Source organism: Amborella trichopoda, chromosome 7, assembly GCF_054954075.1.
Source record: "Amborella trichopoda isolate Santa Cruz 75 chromosome 7, AtrichopodaSantaCruz75HAP2 v2.0, whole genome shotgun sequence".
Lineage (NCBI taxonomy): Eukaryota > Viridiplantae > Streptophyta > Magnoliopsida > Amborellales > Amborellaceae > Amborella > Amborella trichopoda.
Genome location: NC_142342.1, coordinates 21,193,781 through 21,210,852, shown reverse-complemented (window position 1 = coordinate 21,210,852; position 17,072 = coordinate 21,193,781).

Genomic DNA, 17,072 nt, shown 5'->3' with positions numbered 1-17,072 from the left:
GACAATGGAGTTTAGGGTCGTACATTAAGACCATAGCTGCAGTTTAAGATTATATAGTTTGGACCGCGGTCATGCAATTTAAAATCATACGATTAGGACTGTGCACTTTAAGGTAGTGCAACTAGACCTCCGCTACAGCTTAAGGTCCTATGGTTTGGGCCATGGAGTTTAGGGGCGTGCATCTAGACCATAGATACAGTTTAAGGTCATGTGGTTTGGACCCCGATAATGCAGTTTAAAATCATACAACTAGGACTGTGCAGTATATGGTCATGCAACTATATCTCCGCTACAGTTTAAGGTCATATAGTTTGGACCATGGACTTTAGGGTTGTACATCTAGACCATAGCTATAGTTTGAGGTCTTATAGTTTAGACCATGGAGTTTAGGGTCGTGCACCTAGACAATAGCTATTGTTTAAGGTCAAGTAGTTTGGACCATGGTCATGTAGTTTAAAGTTATACAACTGGGACTACGTAGTTTAAGGTCGTGCAATTAGACCTCCGCTACAGTTTAAGGTCATATATTTTGGTCTATGGAGTTTAGGGTCGTACATCTAGACCATAGCTACATTTTAAGGTCATGAAGTTTGGACCACGGTCATGGAGTTTAAAATCCTAGTACTAGAGCTGTGCAGTTTATGGTCGTGCAACTAGACCATAGCTACAGTTTAAGGTCATACAGGTTGGACTACGGTCATGCAGTTTAAAGTCATACAACTCAAACTGTGTAGTTTAAGATCGTGTAACTAGACCTCCGCTACAGTTTAAGGATATAGTTTGAACCATAGAGTTCAGGGTCGTGCATCTAGACTATAGCTACAGTTTAAGGTCATATAGTTTGGACCACGGTCATGCAGTTTAAAGTCGTACAACTCGGACAGTGCCGATTAAGGTCATGCAATTAGACCTTCCCTACAGTTTATGGTCACATAGTTTGGACCGCGATCATGCAGTTTAAAGTCATACAATTAGGACTGTGCAGTTTAAGGTCGTGCACCTAGACCTCCACTATACTTCATGGTCATATAGTTTGGATGATGGACTTTAGGGTCGTGCATCTAGACCAAAGCTACAATTTAAGGTCATAGAGCTTGGACCTTGGAGTTTAGGGGCATGCATCGTGACCATAGATACAATTTAAGGTCATGTGGTTTGGGCCGCGATCATGCAGTTTAAAATCATACCACTAGGATAGTGCAGTTTAAGGTCGTGCAACTAGACCTCCGCTAGAGTTTAAGGTCATATAGTTTGGACCATGGACTTTAGGGTCATGCATCTAGACTATAGCAATAGTTCGAGGTCATGTAGTTTGGACCATGGAGTTTAGGGTCATGCATCTAGACCATAGCTACAGTTTATGGTCATGTAATTTGGACCGTGGTTATGTAGTTTAAAGTTATACAACTAGGACAATACAGTTTAACGTCGTGCAATTAGACCTCCGCTACAGTTTAAGGTCATATAATTTGGACTATGAAGTTTAAGGTCTTACATCTAAACCATAGCTACATTTTAGGCTCATATAGTTTGGACCATAGTCATGCAGTTTAAAGTCTTACAACTAGGACTGTATAGTTTAAGGTCGTGCAACTAGACCTCCGTTACAGTTAAAGTTATATAGTTTGGACCATGGAGTTTTATGGTCGTACATCTAGACCATAGCTACAGTTTAAGGTCATATAGGTTGGACCACGGTCATGCAGTTTAAAGTCATACAACTCAAACTATGGAGTTTAAGGTCATGCAAGACCTCCGCTACAGTTTAAGGTCATATAGTTTGGACCATGAAGTTTATGGTCGTGCATCTAGACCATTGCTACAGTTTAAGGTCATATAGTTTGGACCACGATCATGCAGTTTAAAGTCATACAACTCGGACAGTGCAGTTTAAGGTCGTGCAACTGGACCTCCGCTACAATTTAAGGTCATATAGTTTGGACCATGGAGTTTAGGGTGTGCATCTAGACCATAGCTACAGTTTAAGGATATATAGTTTGTACCATGGAGTTTAGGGTCGTGCATGTAGACCCTAGTTATAGTTTGAGGTCATATAGTATGGACCGCTATGATGCAGTTTAAATCCATTCAACTAGAACTATGCTGTTTAGGGTCGCACAACTAGACCTCCATGACAGTTTGAGGTATATAGTTTGGGCGATGGAATTTTGGGTCGTGCATCTAGACCATAGCTATAGTTTAAGGTCATAAAGTTTGAACCATGGAGTTTAGGGTCATGCATCTAGACCATGGCTGCAATTTAAGGCCATATAGTATGGACCGCAGTCTTGTAGTTTAAAGTCATACAATTAAGACTGTGCAGTTTAAGAATGTGCAACTAAGGCTCCACTACAATTTAAGGTCATTTAATTTGGACCATGGAGTTCTAGGTCGTACATCTAAACCATAGCTACAGTTTAAGCTCATATTGTTTTCACCGTGGTCATGCAGTTTGAAGTCATACAACGGACTGTGTTGTTTAAGGTCATGCAACTAGACCTTCGCTACAATTTAAGGTCATATAGTTTGAACCATGGAGTTTAGGGTCGTCGATCTAGACCATAGCTACAGTTTTAGGTCATATAGTTTGGACCGCGGTAGTATAGTTTAAAGTCATACAACTCGGACTGTGCAGTTTAAAGTCGTGCAACTATACCTCCACTACAGTTTAAGGTCATATAGTTTGGACCGCGGTCATGCAGTTTAAAGTCATACAACTAAGACTTTGCAGTTTAAGGTCGTGCAACTAGACCTCCGCTATAGTTTAAGGTCATATAGTTTGGACCATGGAGTTTAGAGTCGTGCATCTATAACATAGCTACAGTTTAAGGTCTCATAGTTTGGACCGTGATCATGTCTTTTAAAGTCATACAACTAGGACTTTGCTGTTTAAGGTCATGCAACTAGACCTCCTCTATAGTTTATGGTCGTATAGTTGGGACCATGGAGTTTTGGATCGTGCATCAAGACCATAGCTACAGTTTAAGGTCATATAGTTTGGACTATGGAGTGTAGGGTCTTGCATTTAGACCATTGTGTGGGTCACCATGTAGGAGAAGCTTCAAGGGGAATGAGTTTGTGGATGGCAATCTAACTCCCTGGGGATAAAATGGTTAAGGCCATACACAAGCAGAGGGGTCATATTGAAATGGTGACCTGATGAAGGATGACCAACAGAGGCGGACTTCACTAGGGTTAAAGGGGGTAAGCGTATTCTCTAGGGTGATAGATGGGACCTTATGGATAATTGGCTTATGATAGGTAACCTGACTTCTTGGGAATAAGGTAGCTTGGTGTGATGCTGACCCACTAGGGATTGTAGGGGTTTGTATGACTCCAACTCCGTTGGGATAATGAGATGTGTTATGGGTGTGACTCCTACTGGGGGATAAGGGACGGCTCCTGACTCCATTAGGGAGGTTACAATTTGGGTGCAACTCTCCTAGGTTATTGGTAGGGCATACACTGCTCCACCTGGAGTCGGTGACAATGGGTTGTTTGTAATACAGCCAGCGTCAAGTGTAGTGATCAGGGTTTCTTGGGAATGTCCAACCGACGCTTTCTCACAACACAATCGGCACTGGATTGTTAAAGATCCAATTGGCATTGTGAACGATCCGTGACATTATCTGGAGATAACCGGCGCTAGGGTCATTTTTGGAAACACACCCGAAGCTAAGTCAACCGGTGCTAAGTCAACCAGTGCTAGGGTTGTTTTTGGAAACACACCGAACGTTACGTCAACCGCACTAGGGTTGTTTTAAAATTCACTCGGCGCTGTGTCAACTGACGCTAGGGTTGTTTTTGAAAACCCACCCAACGCTAAATCACCTAGCCCTGGGGATGGATCTATGAGAGTTACCTCGGGCATCAGGTTGAAGCCCGACCTAGCTCGTCGTCGCATGGCTTCCCTTGGATGTAATTGGAATTCCCAGTTTTTGAGGGGCATCAGAGGGTAGCGTAGTCTATATAAGGGGGTAAACCCCTGTTCTTTTTCATTTTTCACTAAGGGTAAAAAAGAAATTGAAGCACAAGTTTTCTTTAACGATGAGGAGAGAGCGCTCGCTTGGAGTTCTGACGAGCAGTGGGACTTCAGCGACAGCTTATGCAGGGAAGGTTCTCAATAATCAGTGGGATTCTGGCGGTTTTGCTGGGAAGACCTTCGGCGAGTAGACTTTGCCAAACATTCGGTCAAGTTTACAGGGAGAGCAGCGAGGAAAGGTGAGTTCTCCGGGAAGTTTTTCGGGAAACAGAAGAGGATTCCGGTGCAATTTTTTCAGTAGAAGAGGCAGGAAACGCCGCAGTGATTATTTTCGCACGTCTTGAAATTTTGTTGGGAATTTTTAGGAGGTTTCCCACTGTTGTGGTAACTTTTCAGCACTATTCGTGGTGTTGCAAATGTTTTCTAGGAACTTAGGGGAAATTCGGAGAAGTTTCCCGGTGAGGTTCGGGTATAGTCCAAGCCAAAAGACATAGGCGGGGAAGTTTTTTCAATAAGTTTCAGACCATGTGACAGAAGTTTCGACAGAAGATGAACAATCACAGGAGGTGGGCCGTACGATTGTAGAAGGTGAACCATTGTGGGGAAGGCATACCGGTGCTAGAGGAGAACCATCGCCCTTGGAATCATGTAATCATTAAGAGGATACGAAAACTTAAGCTTTGAAAAACAAGGGGCCACAAGAGGTGAACAGTCATTACGAGGCTGACGCTAACAAAAGTGTAACTAGCGCTAAGGTAACCGGCACTGATTATTTGGAGTGCTGATACAACCGGCACCGACCCTCAAGCAAAACAGCCAGCGCTAGGGGTTGAGCATGTAACAGATGCTGACCTCTAGAGGACCCTGCCGACGTTGGCTTCAGTCGACGCTGATCAGCACGTGTGGCTTATCATGATGCGGAGAATGGGGCTTGCTTGTGTCGGTAAGTCACGTGCGGGGTTTGTAGCATTCGACGAGGAGCTACACGTGGCGATGTTCATGAGCCAGCAAAGAGTGATGAAGGATGTGGCATGGGCCGTGGTACCTGTTGGAAACCAAATCTAGCAATACGATAGTGGGGTCCATTTTGTTCTTTGGAAGGGCCTCCACTATGAACAGGGTGTGCTTTTCATCATAGGCCAGCTCCTTACCAGGGGAACCCATATTGTATGTTTGATATACATGTCAAATGGATCCTATGCCGTATGTTCGATATACACATCAGATGAGCTATCTGGGTTGCATGTTTGACATATACGTCAGATGGACTGAGGCAATCTCCTTGGAGTGGCTATGCTTTGTCTTCTGGCCTGTGATCATCCTCTTACTCGTCAGATGAATTAAAGCTAACTCTTCAAGTGGTTTCGCTTCTTCTTCATGAGGAGGTCCTTCCTTTCGTGGGTTTGCTTCTTCCTCATGGGACATGCATTAGTTTTGGCCTGTAACCATCCTCCTACTCTCTGATGCAAGAAAACAACACAAGTTTTGGTTTGTAACCTTCCTCTTATCTTCAGACGCAAGAGACTTGTAACCTCCCTAGTAATGGGTTCTGGTAACTTGTAACTCTTTTTTTTTTTACTGCAATAAAAAGAGTTGGTATTTTTGTTTGGGCAATCTTACTTATTTTTGTGTTGAGTATTTTTTCTTTGAATACACATCACGTATAGTACTTCTTTAAGTATCGTACATTGATAGGAGGCATCGCCTCCTCTCCATCAGAATGTGCCAATATGTGGGCTCCATTGGGTGAGACCTCTTTTACTGTAAAGGGACCTTCCCACTTAGGCTCAAACTTCCCTTTATGCTGGTCATGCATAACAATAAGTCTCTTGAAATCTAAGACTAGATCACCACGGGTGAATGAATGGATCGTGACAGACTTGTAAAAAGCCCTCTTCATTCTCCCTTCGTTGAGTTCGAGGTTCTACTGAGCCTCTTACCTCTTTCCATCGAGTGCATCCAATTCTTGATATCGGAGCTTGACTCTATCATCTTCAGTTATTCCTTGGTGAATAGCTACTCGCAGTGAAGGGATTTGTATCTCAAGAGATAAAACTGCTTCACCCCCATAGACCAGAGAATAAGGAGTGGAATCAATAGAATTCCGTCTAGTAGTACGATAAGCCCACAGTGCTTCGAGAAGCTTCTCATTCCAGTTCTTCTTTGTTTTTGATATTGGCTTTCTTAAAACTTTGCACTGAGTCTTATTGAAAGCCTCAACTATTCCATTCACCCGAGGGTGGTACATAGTTGAGTACCTCCATTCGAAACCGAATTGGTTAACTAAGCGATCGATGTGATGACACCTAAATTGAGGACCATTGTCAGATATAATCAAGTCGGGCACTCCGAATCGATATATGATACGATGTCAAATGAAGTACGCCATCGTCGTCACAGGAACCTACTTAAGTGAACTACTTCAGCTCACTTAGAGAAGTAATCTATTACGGCTAGGATAAAAATATGGCCCACCGTGGAAGGAGGGTCAATAGGCCCTACAATGTCCATACCCCATTGTGAGAAGGGTCATGACGCAACCGTAGGGTGTAAGGGCTCTAGAGGTTGGTGAACCATATTTGGCATACTTGGCACTTTTTGGCATAGCTTAAGTAATCAATTATCATGGAAGGCGAATGGTATCCCAACCTACGGGTTCGTTCATAGAACTTAGGACCGGACTAGTGTAGTCCACATATGCTAGAGTGGATTCTTCTAACACCTTACTTGCTCCTTGGATATCGATGCATCTAAGAAGAATGTCATCAAACAACCGTCTGAAGAGAGCATCTCCTTCAAGGAGGGTATAATTGGTGGACATTCGATGTATGCTATTGCGTTCAGCACGATCTTCCGAGAGCATGTCATGTTTTAGGAAACTAGTGATGGGCTCTCTCCAATCTTCTACCTGCTCAATTTTCGCACACATTAGGTCAAAGAATTCTGGTCCCTGATTTTGACCCTTAGCTCCTTGACTATGTGCTATTGCATGTTCAATTTTGATTACTTCTTTGGCCGATAGAAGTGCACCAAATGCATAAGGGGGACACTCGGGGAAGACATTTCTCTCATCATCCATATCAACCTCGGTTCTTAGTTCGATGTGTCTCCATTCTGTCACCCAATCAAGAGTGGGTCCTCATGAGGACAACAGAGCTCCGAGCTTTGCGAGTGCATTGGCAGGCGAATTTAGCTTCCTGAGAATGTGACTCAGGGATACATCTTCAAACTGGGCTATATACAATTTTGCAATATCGTGATAAGACTTGAGGGTATCTTTTCTCATATCATAGATCCCTTTTAGCTGTCGGATAACCAACTCAGAGTCACCATAGATCTTAATCTGCTCCAAGTCAAGATCGAAGGCTCTCTCGAGTCCGATTATAAGTGCCTAATATTCTACCTCATTATGAGAACCGACTTGAGCGAGAGAGAAAGAAAGTGGTAATACTCCTCCTCTCGGAGTCAGGAATACTACTCAGGCACCTCCTCAATCTGATTGGAAAGCTCCGTCGAAGTATTATTCCCACGTATGAACAAGGTCAGCACATAATACTTCTTCATCGGGGAGGTCACTTGATAAAGGAGATTCTTCCGGTACGGGGTGCGCCGCGAGAAATTCAGCCAAGGCCTAGCCCTTGGTGGCCTTCTGTGGGACATACATGATATCGAACTCCATCAACAATAATTTCCACTTAGCAAGGAGTCCCAACAAGCACACCGAGAAACTTTATAGGATCAGCTTTAGATATAAGTTTTACTTCATGACCAAGCAAGTTATGGTAGAGTTTTTGTACTGTGAAAATCAGGGCTAGACACATTTTTTCTATTGAGGGATAGTTCTTCTCAGCCCCCTGTATTTTGCAGTTAAGGTAATATAATGCAGTCTCTTTCCCCTCTTCATTGTTTTATGCCAACAATGCTCTGAGTGACTCATCTATAGGAGTCATGTATAGAATGATGGGCATTCCTAATACTGGTGTAGAGAGTATTATAGGGTTGAGTAAATAATTCTTGATGTCATCAAGGCCTACCTGACATGCTTCATCCCAAATGAATGGTGTATCTTTCTTTAGCGGGTGTGTAAAGGGTTTATAAAGAACTGAGAGGTTCGAGATGAACCTAGAAATGTATGCCAGTTGCCCTTGGAGGGAGCACAGTTCTCGAAGTGAAGTCGGTGACGACATTTCTTGGATTTCCTTGATCTTAACTGGCTCAACTTCAAGCCCTCGATGTCTAACGATGAACCCCAAGAATTTTCCCGAACGCATGCCAAAAGCGCATTTCAGCGGGTTCATTATTAACTGATGGAGACGCAAGCGCTTGAACACCTTTTCAAGATCTCTCATAAGAGCATCCTTCTTTTTGGATTTTACTACCAATTCATCCACATAACACTCCACCTCTTTGTTCATCATGTCTCAAAAAATGGTCATCATTGCTCTCTGGTATGTGGCGTCAGCAATTTTGATCCAAAAGGCATCATTGTGTAACAAAAGACCTATTCGAAGTTAAGAATGTTGTGGCCTCTTCATCTTTTGGCGCCATCCTTATCTGATTATACTCGGAGTATCCATCCATGAAGGAAAAGATTTGACAATGAGTTGTGGAGTTGATGAGCATCTCGATGAATGGCAACTGGAAGTCATCCTTGGGACAGGCGGTATTTAAATCGCGAAAGTCAATACACACCCTAATTTGACCATTCTTCTTCTTGATCGGAACAACATTTGCTAGTCATTTCGTGCACTTAACTTTGCGAATAAAGCCTGCTTGTTTGAGTTTGGTCACCTCAGCGTCCATCTACATCTCGAGGTCTGGCCTGAACCTTCTTGATTTCTGTTTGACGGGTTTGATAATCGGATCAATGCCAAGATGGTGAACAACTACTTGAGGGTCTAAGTCGGGCATCTCATGATAATGTCAAGCAAAGACGTCACGGTTTTTTTGCAAGAAGGTAGTGAAATTCTCTTTCTGTTTTGGAGACATATTCGCTGAAATGAAAGTAGGTATGGGGTCCGCTTCATCTCCAAGATTTATTTCTTCGAGTTCATCAGTTGTGGCCTGACCGCTTTCTTCCAATTCTTTTGGAGACTCTTGCAACTCTTCATCAATGTTTTCAGGGATCTTTTGATCGACCTAAAATGCATAGACCCATGATTCTGACATCTCTGCCTCCGATAGAGGCCCAGAGTGGATTATAATCTCTGCATATTTCCTTATTTGAGGAATGGAAGGGTCTTCCATAAACAGGGGTTGTTTCTCGGACTGCAAGAGTTCATCTTGGGGATCGCACGGAATTTGGGACTCAACGATTGTAGTGCAAGAAGTATGTCAATGTGAATCACTCGGCCTTTGAGCAGCTATCTGCAATGTTTGGTCCACACAGGTTAGTGCTTCACAGACTTGTATCATGTAACAAGTTTTCTAAGAGTAGAAATTTTGCCCCCTCGACTCTCTCATTCTCGCTCAAAGTTAGGCTTAGGTGGCCACTGGGGTTTCTTTGGCGTCGACTTCTTATGCTTCTTTGTGGTAGGTGGCTTTGTCCTAACTTTTACTTCCAGGGCATCAACAACTATTGGGAATCCTGCTACCTATGCTAGGGTCTTTCTCAATCGTTTCCATTACGTCTTTGTTACTTTTGATCCCTCAAGTTCTCTATCGAGAGACTCGAAGTCCGAACATATCAAGGTTGTACATGTAAGAGACATAGATGAGGAAGAATGAGAAGCAAGATAGGAAGGGGGAGTAGGGTTAGAAGGTAGTGGATGTTTAAGGTCGCTCCCCTCATTAGACAAATCTGGGCAGTTTTTTATGTCATTGCCATAGTTGGACAGTTGCAGGACGTCTTTTAGGTCTTTCCCTTGCTTAGACCGCTGGAGAGTGCTTCTAACGTCATCACTCTCATCAGACGTGTGTTGAGTGGGAGATGAGACAGGAGCAACTTCTTGACAGGACGAAGAAGGAAAAAGGATTGTGCCAGGGATGAAGTCCAGCAAGGTTGGCAATGGGGGAAGCGGCATGAGAAATTCCTGCTCGACTATGGGTTGAGAGGTCTTATTTCTTTGGCGAGCAGCCCTTGGTGCCCGTCTCTTTCTTGTTTTCTGATACATATTGCTGAGGCGGCAAACCTCTCTAGCTTGGCAAATCACTTCTCATCTTAAGGACTCTGCTTCGACCATGGTAGGACATCCACGGCTGGGAATTTGAGGGTTCTGCAATGTTTGAGTCACTGATAGGAAGGCCCTGGTTTGTGAGATCTTCTTGCCCTAATGGAGAAGTGGTTTAGGGATCAGTTACAGGGAGATTGTAAAATTCTTGACACTCCTGTATCTTCTTTGCGAATATATCAAGGAAAGTTGTGCATTTTGACAATAATGACCTCTTATCTAATGGAATGGGCACCAACGACCTTCAGTCCCCTTAGCAAGGTTGGCGGGGTTGCCTTGCCTGCTTCAGTGTGATTATGTATTTCTGAAGTATCATAATGAAGAAAGAGTGGAGGATACCAGGCATTTCGTCTTCCTCTTGAATGGTTATGCCATGAGAGGGCTCAGCTGCCTTAAAGGCCTTCTTTAAATCTTCAAGCTTTAACTGACCTTTCAGAATCAGGGCCTCAATGATATCCTTCAGCGTGTAGCAATCATCTGTGCAATGTTTGTCCTATGATGGTAGGCACAATAATTCACCTGAGTGACAAGGCTAGATTGCTTTGGGAACCTGGTCTCTGGAAGCTGGATCATATTATGTTTCAATAATAACAGGAACAGCGCAGGGACCCATTCCTTCTTGACGGGATACACCTTGTTCTTATGCCTGGTGAAATAATCACTCCGATCAAAGTTAGCTGGTAGAGGTACCGGATTGTATGACTGTTGCTGCTTGCCATCCTGGGGTGTTATCTTCGTCGTGCTTACCTCTTTAGAGAGGTCCAAAGTTTGGAAGGGAGCCTTCTTTGAATCAGTGACCATGACAGCTGCACTAATTACCCCTTTTTGTTGGCTGCCCTGTGTGTTATTCCGAGAGCCACCATTGCCCCAGTTGTTTGCTGACCTTGTAGATGGTTGTCATGCCCCACCATGATGGCGTGACAAACTTTCTAAGCAAACTGATTTGGAGATCAACTCTGACATGGAGGTTGGATTAGAGGCCTTGACATGTAAAGCGATTTCAGGTCGCATATTCTGCATGCAAGTTTGGACTGCTTCCTTCTCAGGCATAGGATTAGGGTGGCAAGAAGCCAAGTTTCTCCATCTTGATATGAACTGATCCACAGGCTCATCAGGTTCATGAGTCAGGTTGAGAGGTTCGATGGTTTGAACCTCTCTCTCGATCTCATAGAAGTGTTGATAGAACAATTTCTCCATCTCCTCACAGGACAATTATGTCCCTCATCCAGTCTCCACGAACTGTCGGAGAAAAAGTCTCTCGTTAGCCATTGTTTCCCGACATGCCACTTGGAAGTGGGCAATATGCTGGTTCGGGGAGGTGGTTCCACTGAATAAGGGAAACTTCCCTTTCTTATAGTCTGCGGGGAACACGACTTGATCAATATAGTAGGGGTATGGTCTTTGATAAGGCATCTCATCCTGAATCCCCGAAATTTGTCTGTTCTTTAGGCTATGGGTGACCATAGCATCAATATCTAACTGAGAGACTGGATGAGGGACATAATTGTCTTGTGAGGTAGACGGAGGGGGCTGCCGTGGAGGTGAACCATCAGAGTGATGAAAATTGACCTCATGGTTAGACGACTGGCGTGCAACGTCAATATGATCGATCTTTTCCATCATTGCGTGCACCATATCCTCAAATTTGTTCATACAATCCTCGTGCGTATCGTCGGGCTTGCTTACGACCATTACGCTGAACATTTTTCTAAGGAGGTCAACGTTAGTGGCAACTGAAGGCTTGCGAGCTTGACGGGTCGTACTTTGTAGGTCAGTCAATAGGGGGCAGCATGCTCTGACTGAACTTGACTCCTGTACGTGGAATGTGTATGGACCAGTTCTCGACAATCTTGGGACCGTGGCTGTAGAGTGGTCGAGTCTTCTTCTGCGATAGTAACCACAGCACAAGGATCCTAAAGCTCTTCTTCAGGCTTTATCGTCTGAAGAGGGTAGATGGGATTTAAGAGAAGAGCGTCGTCAAAATTGGCTTTTTCGACCACTTTGGTCTCTTCCCTAGTCAAAATTTGCAGACCTCTATCGCGTTTAGCCTTGAGGTTTTCATAGACCTCGCATCAAAACTACGATCTCGGTCACGGATGGTCAGCTCCATCAAGTGCGACAATGGATAAGGGCCAGGAATTAGAGTCATTTTGGGCCGGGGAGGATGAAGGACTCGATATTCCATGAGGTCCATGCCTCAAAATTTCTTATGAGCTCTTGAGATATGATCTAAGTGATAGGGCCGGTATAGGATGGTACTCTTCGGGAAAACCTTTGAGTACCAAGTTTGAAGGTGCTTGCTCGATGAAGAAGGAGTAGGCTAAAGCAAGGTTGACTCATGAAGAGGCATGAGTTGAGGGTGAGGGGACACCTAAGATGGCGACGTGTGCGCCATTCGAAAAAGGATATGGGGGGACCTGGTGGTCCACCGAGGCTCGTGCAGGTGATCTGGCCTTAGGAGGTGGAGAACTACGAGTAGGTGTTTGTAAGCGAACGGGTGTAAGCCTGCCCTTTACAGGGTGCGCTTGTGTGTGCATAGTATGAGGACGAGGAGGTCGTCTCCTGTGTACTCGGGTTGGCACAATAATGGCGTCACCCCATGCAGTGAGATGCATATGAGTAGCGTGCACAGGACCTGACCTTAGAAGGTTCGATCTTGAATATGGACTTGAGATAACAGAAAGGTTTCCCATTGTGTGGCTCGAGTGAGTGACCCACGAGCCTTGTGGTGTGTGTGAGGGGTGAAGACCATGGCGTTTCCACCTCTATGTGTTAAGCCTCTTGGAATAGAGACCAATGGTGTAGGAATTTGGGGGGGAGCCCTACGGCGACCCACAAAAGCAATGGAAACTTGCTTGCCTTTTATAGCAAGGGACAGGGCAGCCTTCCAGCATACCTGAGAAACACGACCGATAAGTGACTTACCAGTGGTTTGGTGCATGCTGTGTGGGGCAACAAAAGTGTCGCCCATGCAATGACCTTGATGGAGTTTCCACCACAATGAAGTGATGCGGAGTGAGGGACCTTCAAGTCCCTCCTCACACCAATCCAGGTTAAGACCTAGGAGCTAGACAGGGGGCTTTGCTCAAAAGGATAGTGGGGAACGAAGTCAAAGGAACTTGTTCCCTAAAGACACTCTCAAATATGAGGATAAGAAAATCCCCGATCCAGATGAATGGGTTACAGAAGCCAGCACCTATAAGTGAATGTGAAAAGGTAATGAAAGCAAAAAATAGAACAAGAAACTAGACAAACAAGAACGATTTGACTAAGGGGTAGAAAGTCCCCAATGGAGTTGCCAAGCTGGTTACGAACCTCGTTCGAGAATGGGGGCAGGTATTACCAACTAGTGAAAGAGGAATTTTAAAGGTGGGTTGGGGACTTACTCGGGCTGGCTCGCCTGGGCACCCCCTTGGATCACGAAGAAAGCCGCCCCATGATGAAAATATCTCAGAATCGCCTCCCTTGGCTTGTATTCTTCTTATTTTCTGTAATTACACACATATATGGCAAATGTTGTAAGACGGGTGGGTCAAACCTCACCCTTTTCCTCTTCGGTGAGCTTACACAAGCAGGTGCATTCAAAAAGAAGAAGGGAAGAAAGACGAGAGAGAGAAGAGTTTGACTAAGCAAGAGGATCAAGCTGGCGAGTATTTGGCCTGACGTAGTAGTAAAATGAGCTCGATACTAAGACCGGCTCACGGGATTACTATTAAACTTCATTACAAATACCGACTAGCTAAGCACGATGGTCAGTCTATTATGAAAATAAAACGGGCCAAGAAATCCTGACACAACAACATTACGGCTAGACGACAGGACTTCCATGAGAGGCTAACCTCAATCTCTCTTACTCAAATGAAGGGATAGCAGGGTGGTCATGGGGGAAATAATGAAGTAAGAGAAGAAGGGAACAGATAGAGGGGTGGGAGAAAAGACAAGGGGATAAAAGAGGGAAGGTGCAGTCGGTGTTGGACATTGTCGACTGTTTCAGAAGAGAAGAGAGAGAAAAGACAGTCGGCACTAGAGTTCGTCAACTGTTAGAAGAGAAGAGAGGGAGAGAACCAACCGGTACTACGCTTGCACTAGTTACAAAGGGAGAGAGAAGCAAGGGGGAGAGATCGAGTCGGCGTTAGGCTTCGCCGACTGTGACAAAAGAGGAGAGAGAAATCCAACTCGTGCTAGGGTTCACCAACTGTTAGGAAAGAAAGGAAAGAAAATGCAACCGGCGCTAGGACTGGCCGACTGCTAGAGAAGAGAGGAAGGAGAAATCCAATTGACACTGGGGCTCGTAGATTGTTAGGGAAGAAAGGAGAGAAAAAACCCCACCCGGTGCTGGGTTGAAAGAAGAGGAAGAGAGGGAAAAACCCCACCCGACGCTGAGGATGAAAGAGAGGAAAAGAGGGAAAATCCCACCCGACGTTGGGGATCAAAGAGAGAAAGAGAGGGAAAACCCCACCTAACACTAGGGATGAAAGAAGAAGAGAGGGAAAATCTCACTCGGTGCTGGGGATGAAAGAAGAAGAAGAAAGGGAAAACCCCACCCGGCACTGGGGATCAAAGACGAAAAAGAGAGAATACCCCACTCGGTGCTGGGGTGAAAGGAGAAGAAGAGAGAGAAAAACCCACCCGGCGCTGGGGATGAAAGAGAGGAGAACCAACCAGTGCAGCACTTATGCCAGTGGCAAAGAGGAGAGAGATGAGAAAAAGAAAGGAGAGAAAAAGAGGGGAGGAGAGAGAAAGAGGGGAGAAGAGAGAAAGTTTCCTGCTTAAAGGGTACCAGCCCTTTTTCTTCTCTCTCCTCTCTCTCTCTCTCCAAGACGTACTCACAGACTCAAGCAGGAATGCAAATTTCTAGTAAAGAATGAATCGAGAGTCCTCCTTCTTTTTTTTTAATGTGGCAGTGCCTGTTTATATAGAATTGGGCCCAAACATGGGTGGACACCCAAAAGTAACCCAAATTGAAGGAAGTTACGATTTAATTGAATTTAAAGAAATTCTTGCAAAAAGAATGTTTTGCCCCTGCCTAACAATGTGTAGAATTCCAGAACAATCCATGTTGCTGATCGAGATCTTACGTGATCTTTTATAGCTGACCCGAGGGCGTTCTGATGCTCGTTTGATCAAAGATTGTTGTTTTCTTGAAGGGCTCAGCATGGCGATTGTTTTGATACCAACTTCGAGCCATGAATCATGTTTTTGAGCCATGATCACGAAACTTGAATCTCGGATGAATCTTAAAAACTTCGGATCGATTGTGTGCTCATTCCTTGATGTTTCTTCATGATTTATTTATTGAATCACACTGAGCATGCCATCACACTCACGTTGCAATGAACGCAGCTTCATTTTGTGTCTAGATGAAAATTTCGTCATCTTCAATTTTTACTCAGAATCTTGAAATTCGGTGGCCAGAATTTACAGTAGGTTTGGTGCCTTCATGTGTGAAATGCAATCATTTATCATACGCGAGGTTCGAGCCAGAGATAGCCTCGGACCTCATGCACATAATACAATTGATTTCGTGCCGATCGGGTATGCGAGCGTCGTGATCTGGCTGCTCGAACTAGGTGTGCTGCTGCCGAATTTTTTGCAACTTCCTTCACGGATCAGCGACTTTCATTTAGTTTTTCTATTTGCTCAGGCGTCGTCACAGGGCATACCACATATTGAATTGTTCGTCTCGATGAGACGAACACGCTCACCAAATTTGGGAGTGATCTGACTTGGAACGAGTGAGTTATAGACCAAGAAAGTGACTGCTCGTGACTGTAAAAACAACCAACTTTAATGGTGTTTTGATGGAGTGAGACCACACGGGAATAGTGTGCGGCTTAGCCCTTTTTGGTATTTTAACCATAACTTTGTCTTTGAGTGCTCAATTAAGCCAAAAATTGACCCGTAGGGGTTTTTGACCGTACCGAATCTAGTGGCGGTGGTCCCATAGTGATTTGAGACACCGAAATGTAGTTCTAGTTACAGGGTCTATTTTAGGGTGTTAGAGACTAATTTCGTTGAAATTGTTTCTTTGTGTTCACTGCCTTAGACATGTCTAATCGCGAAGAAACTTGGCAGGTGGTCTTTTGAAGTGTTAATGAAGATCTTGACCAATTCTAGGGCTATTCTGTCATTGTTGGGAGTTTCCATTGTTTTATAAGCTTTATTGACCAGCTTCCTACCCGAGACCAAGATGCTAAAAAATATGTTCAAACACCTGGATCTACACACTCATTTGTTGCACCACAGTTTGCATGCCACATAAATGTTAGACCTTCTTTGCTTGACTTGATATTGGTAGTATGCACACCTATGGGAGGATTTATAGAGACTGATACTATTTATAAGCATTGTGGGGTTTTACTTGAAGGATGTGAGCTGCATATAAATCTGATATTGTTAGATATCCAAGACTTTGATGTTATTTTGGGCATGGACCGGTTATCCACACATCATGCTACTGTAAATGGTCGTGATAAGACTGTAGCCCTTAGACACCCAAACTAGCTTGAGTTGACCTTTATTGGAGTCAAGTATGTTCCTCCTATGCATTTTATTTCAGCTATTCAGGCTTCCCGTTTGCTGACAAAAAATTTTGTTGGGTGGGTATCTTGCTTACATAGTGGAAAATTGGGATGACCGGTCTAAGTTAGAATAGATACCGGTGGTGAGAGAATATTCGGAGGTCTTTCCCGAGGAGTTAACCTTTATGTCCCCACTCAGAGAAATATAATTTGAGATAAATGTGATTCCTGGTATTGTCCCTCTCTCTCTAAAGCCCCTTATAGAATGGCCCCAGCAGAATTAAAGGAGTTAAAAGAACAATTATAAGAGTTACTAGAGAAGGGATTTATTGGACCTAGTGTGTCACCCTGGGGTGCGCCTATCTTATTTGTTAAAAAGAAGGATGGGTCTTCGAGGTT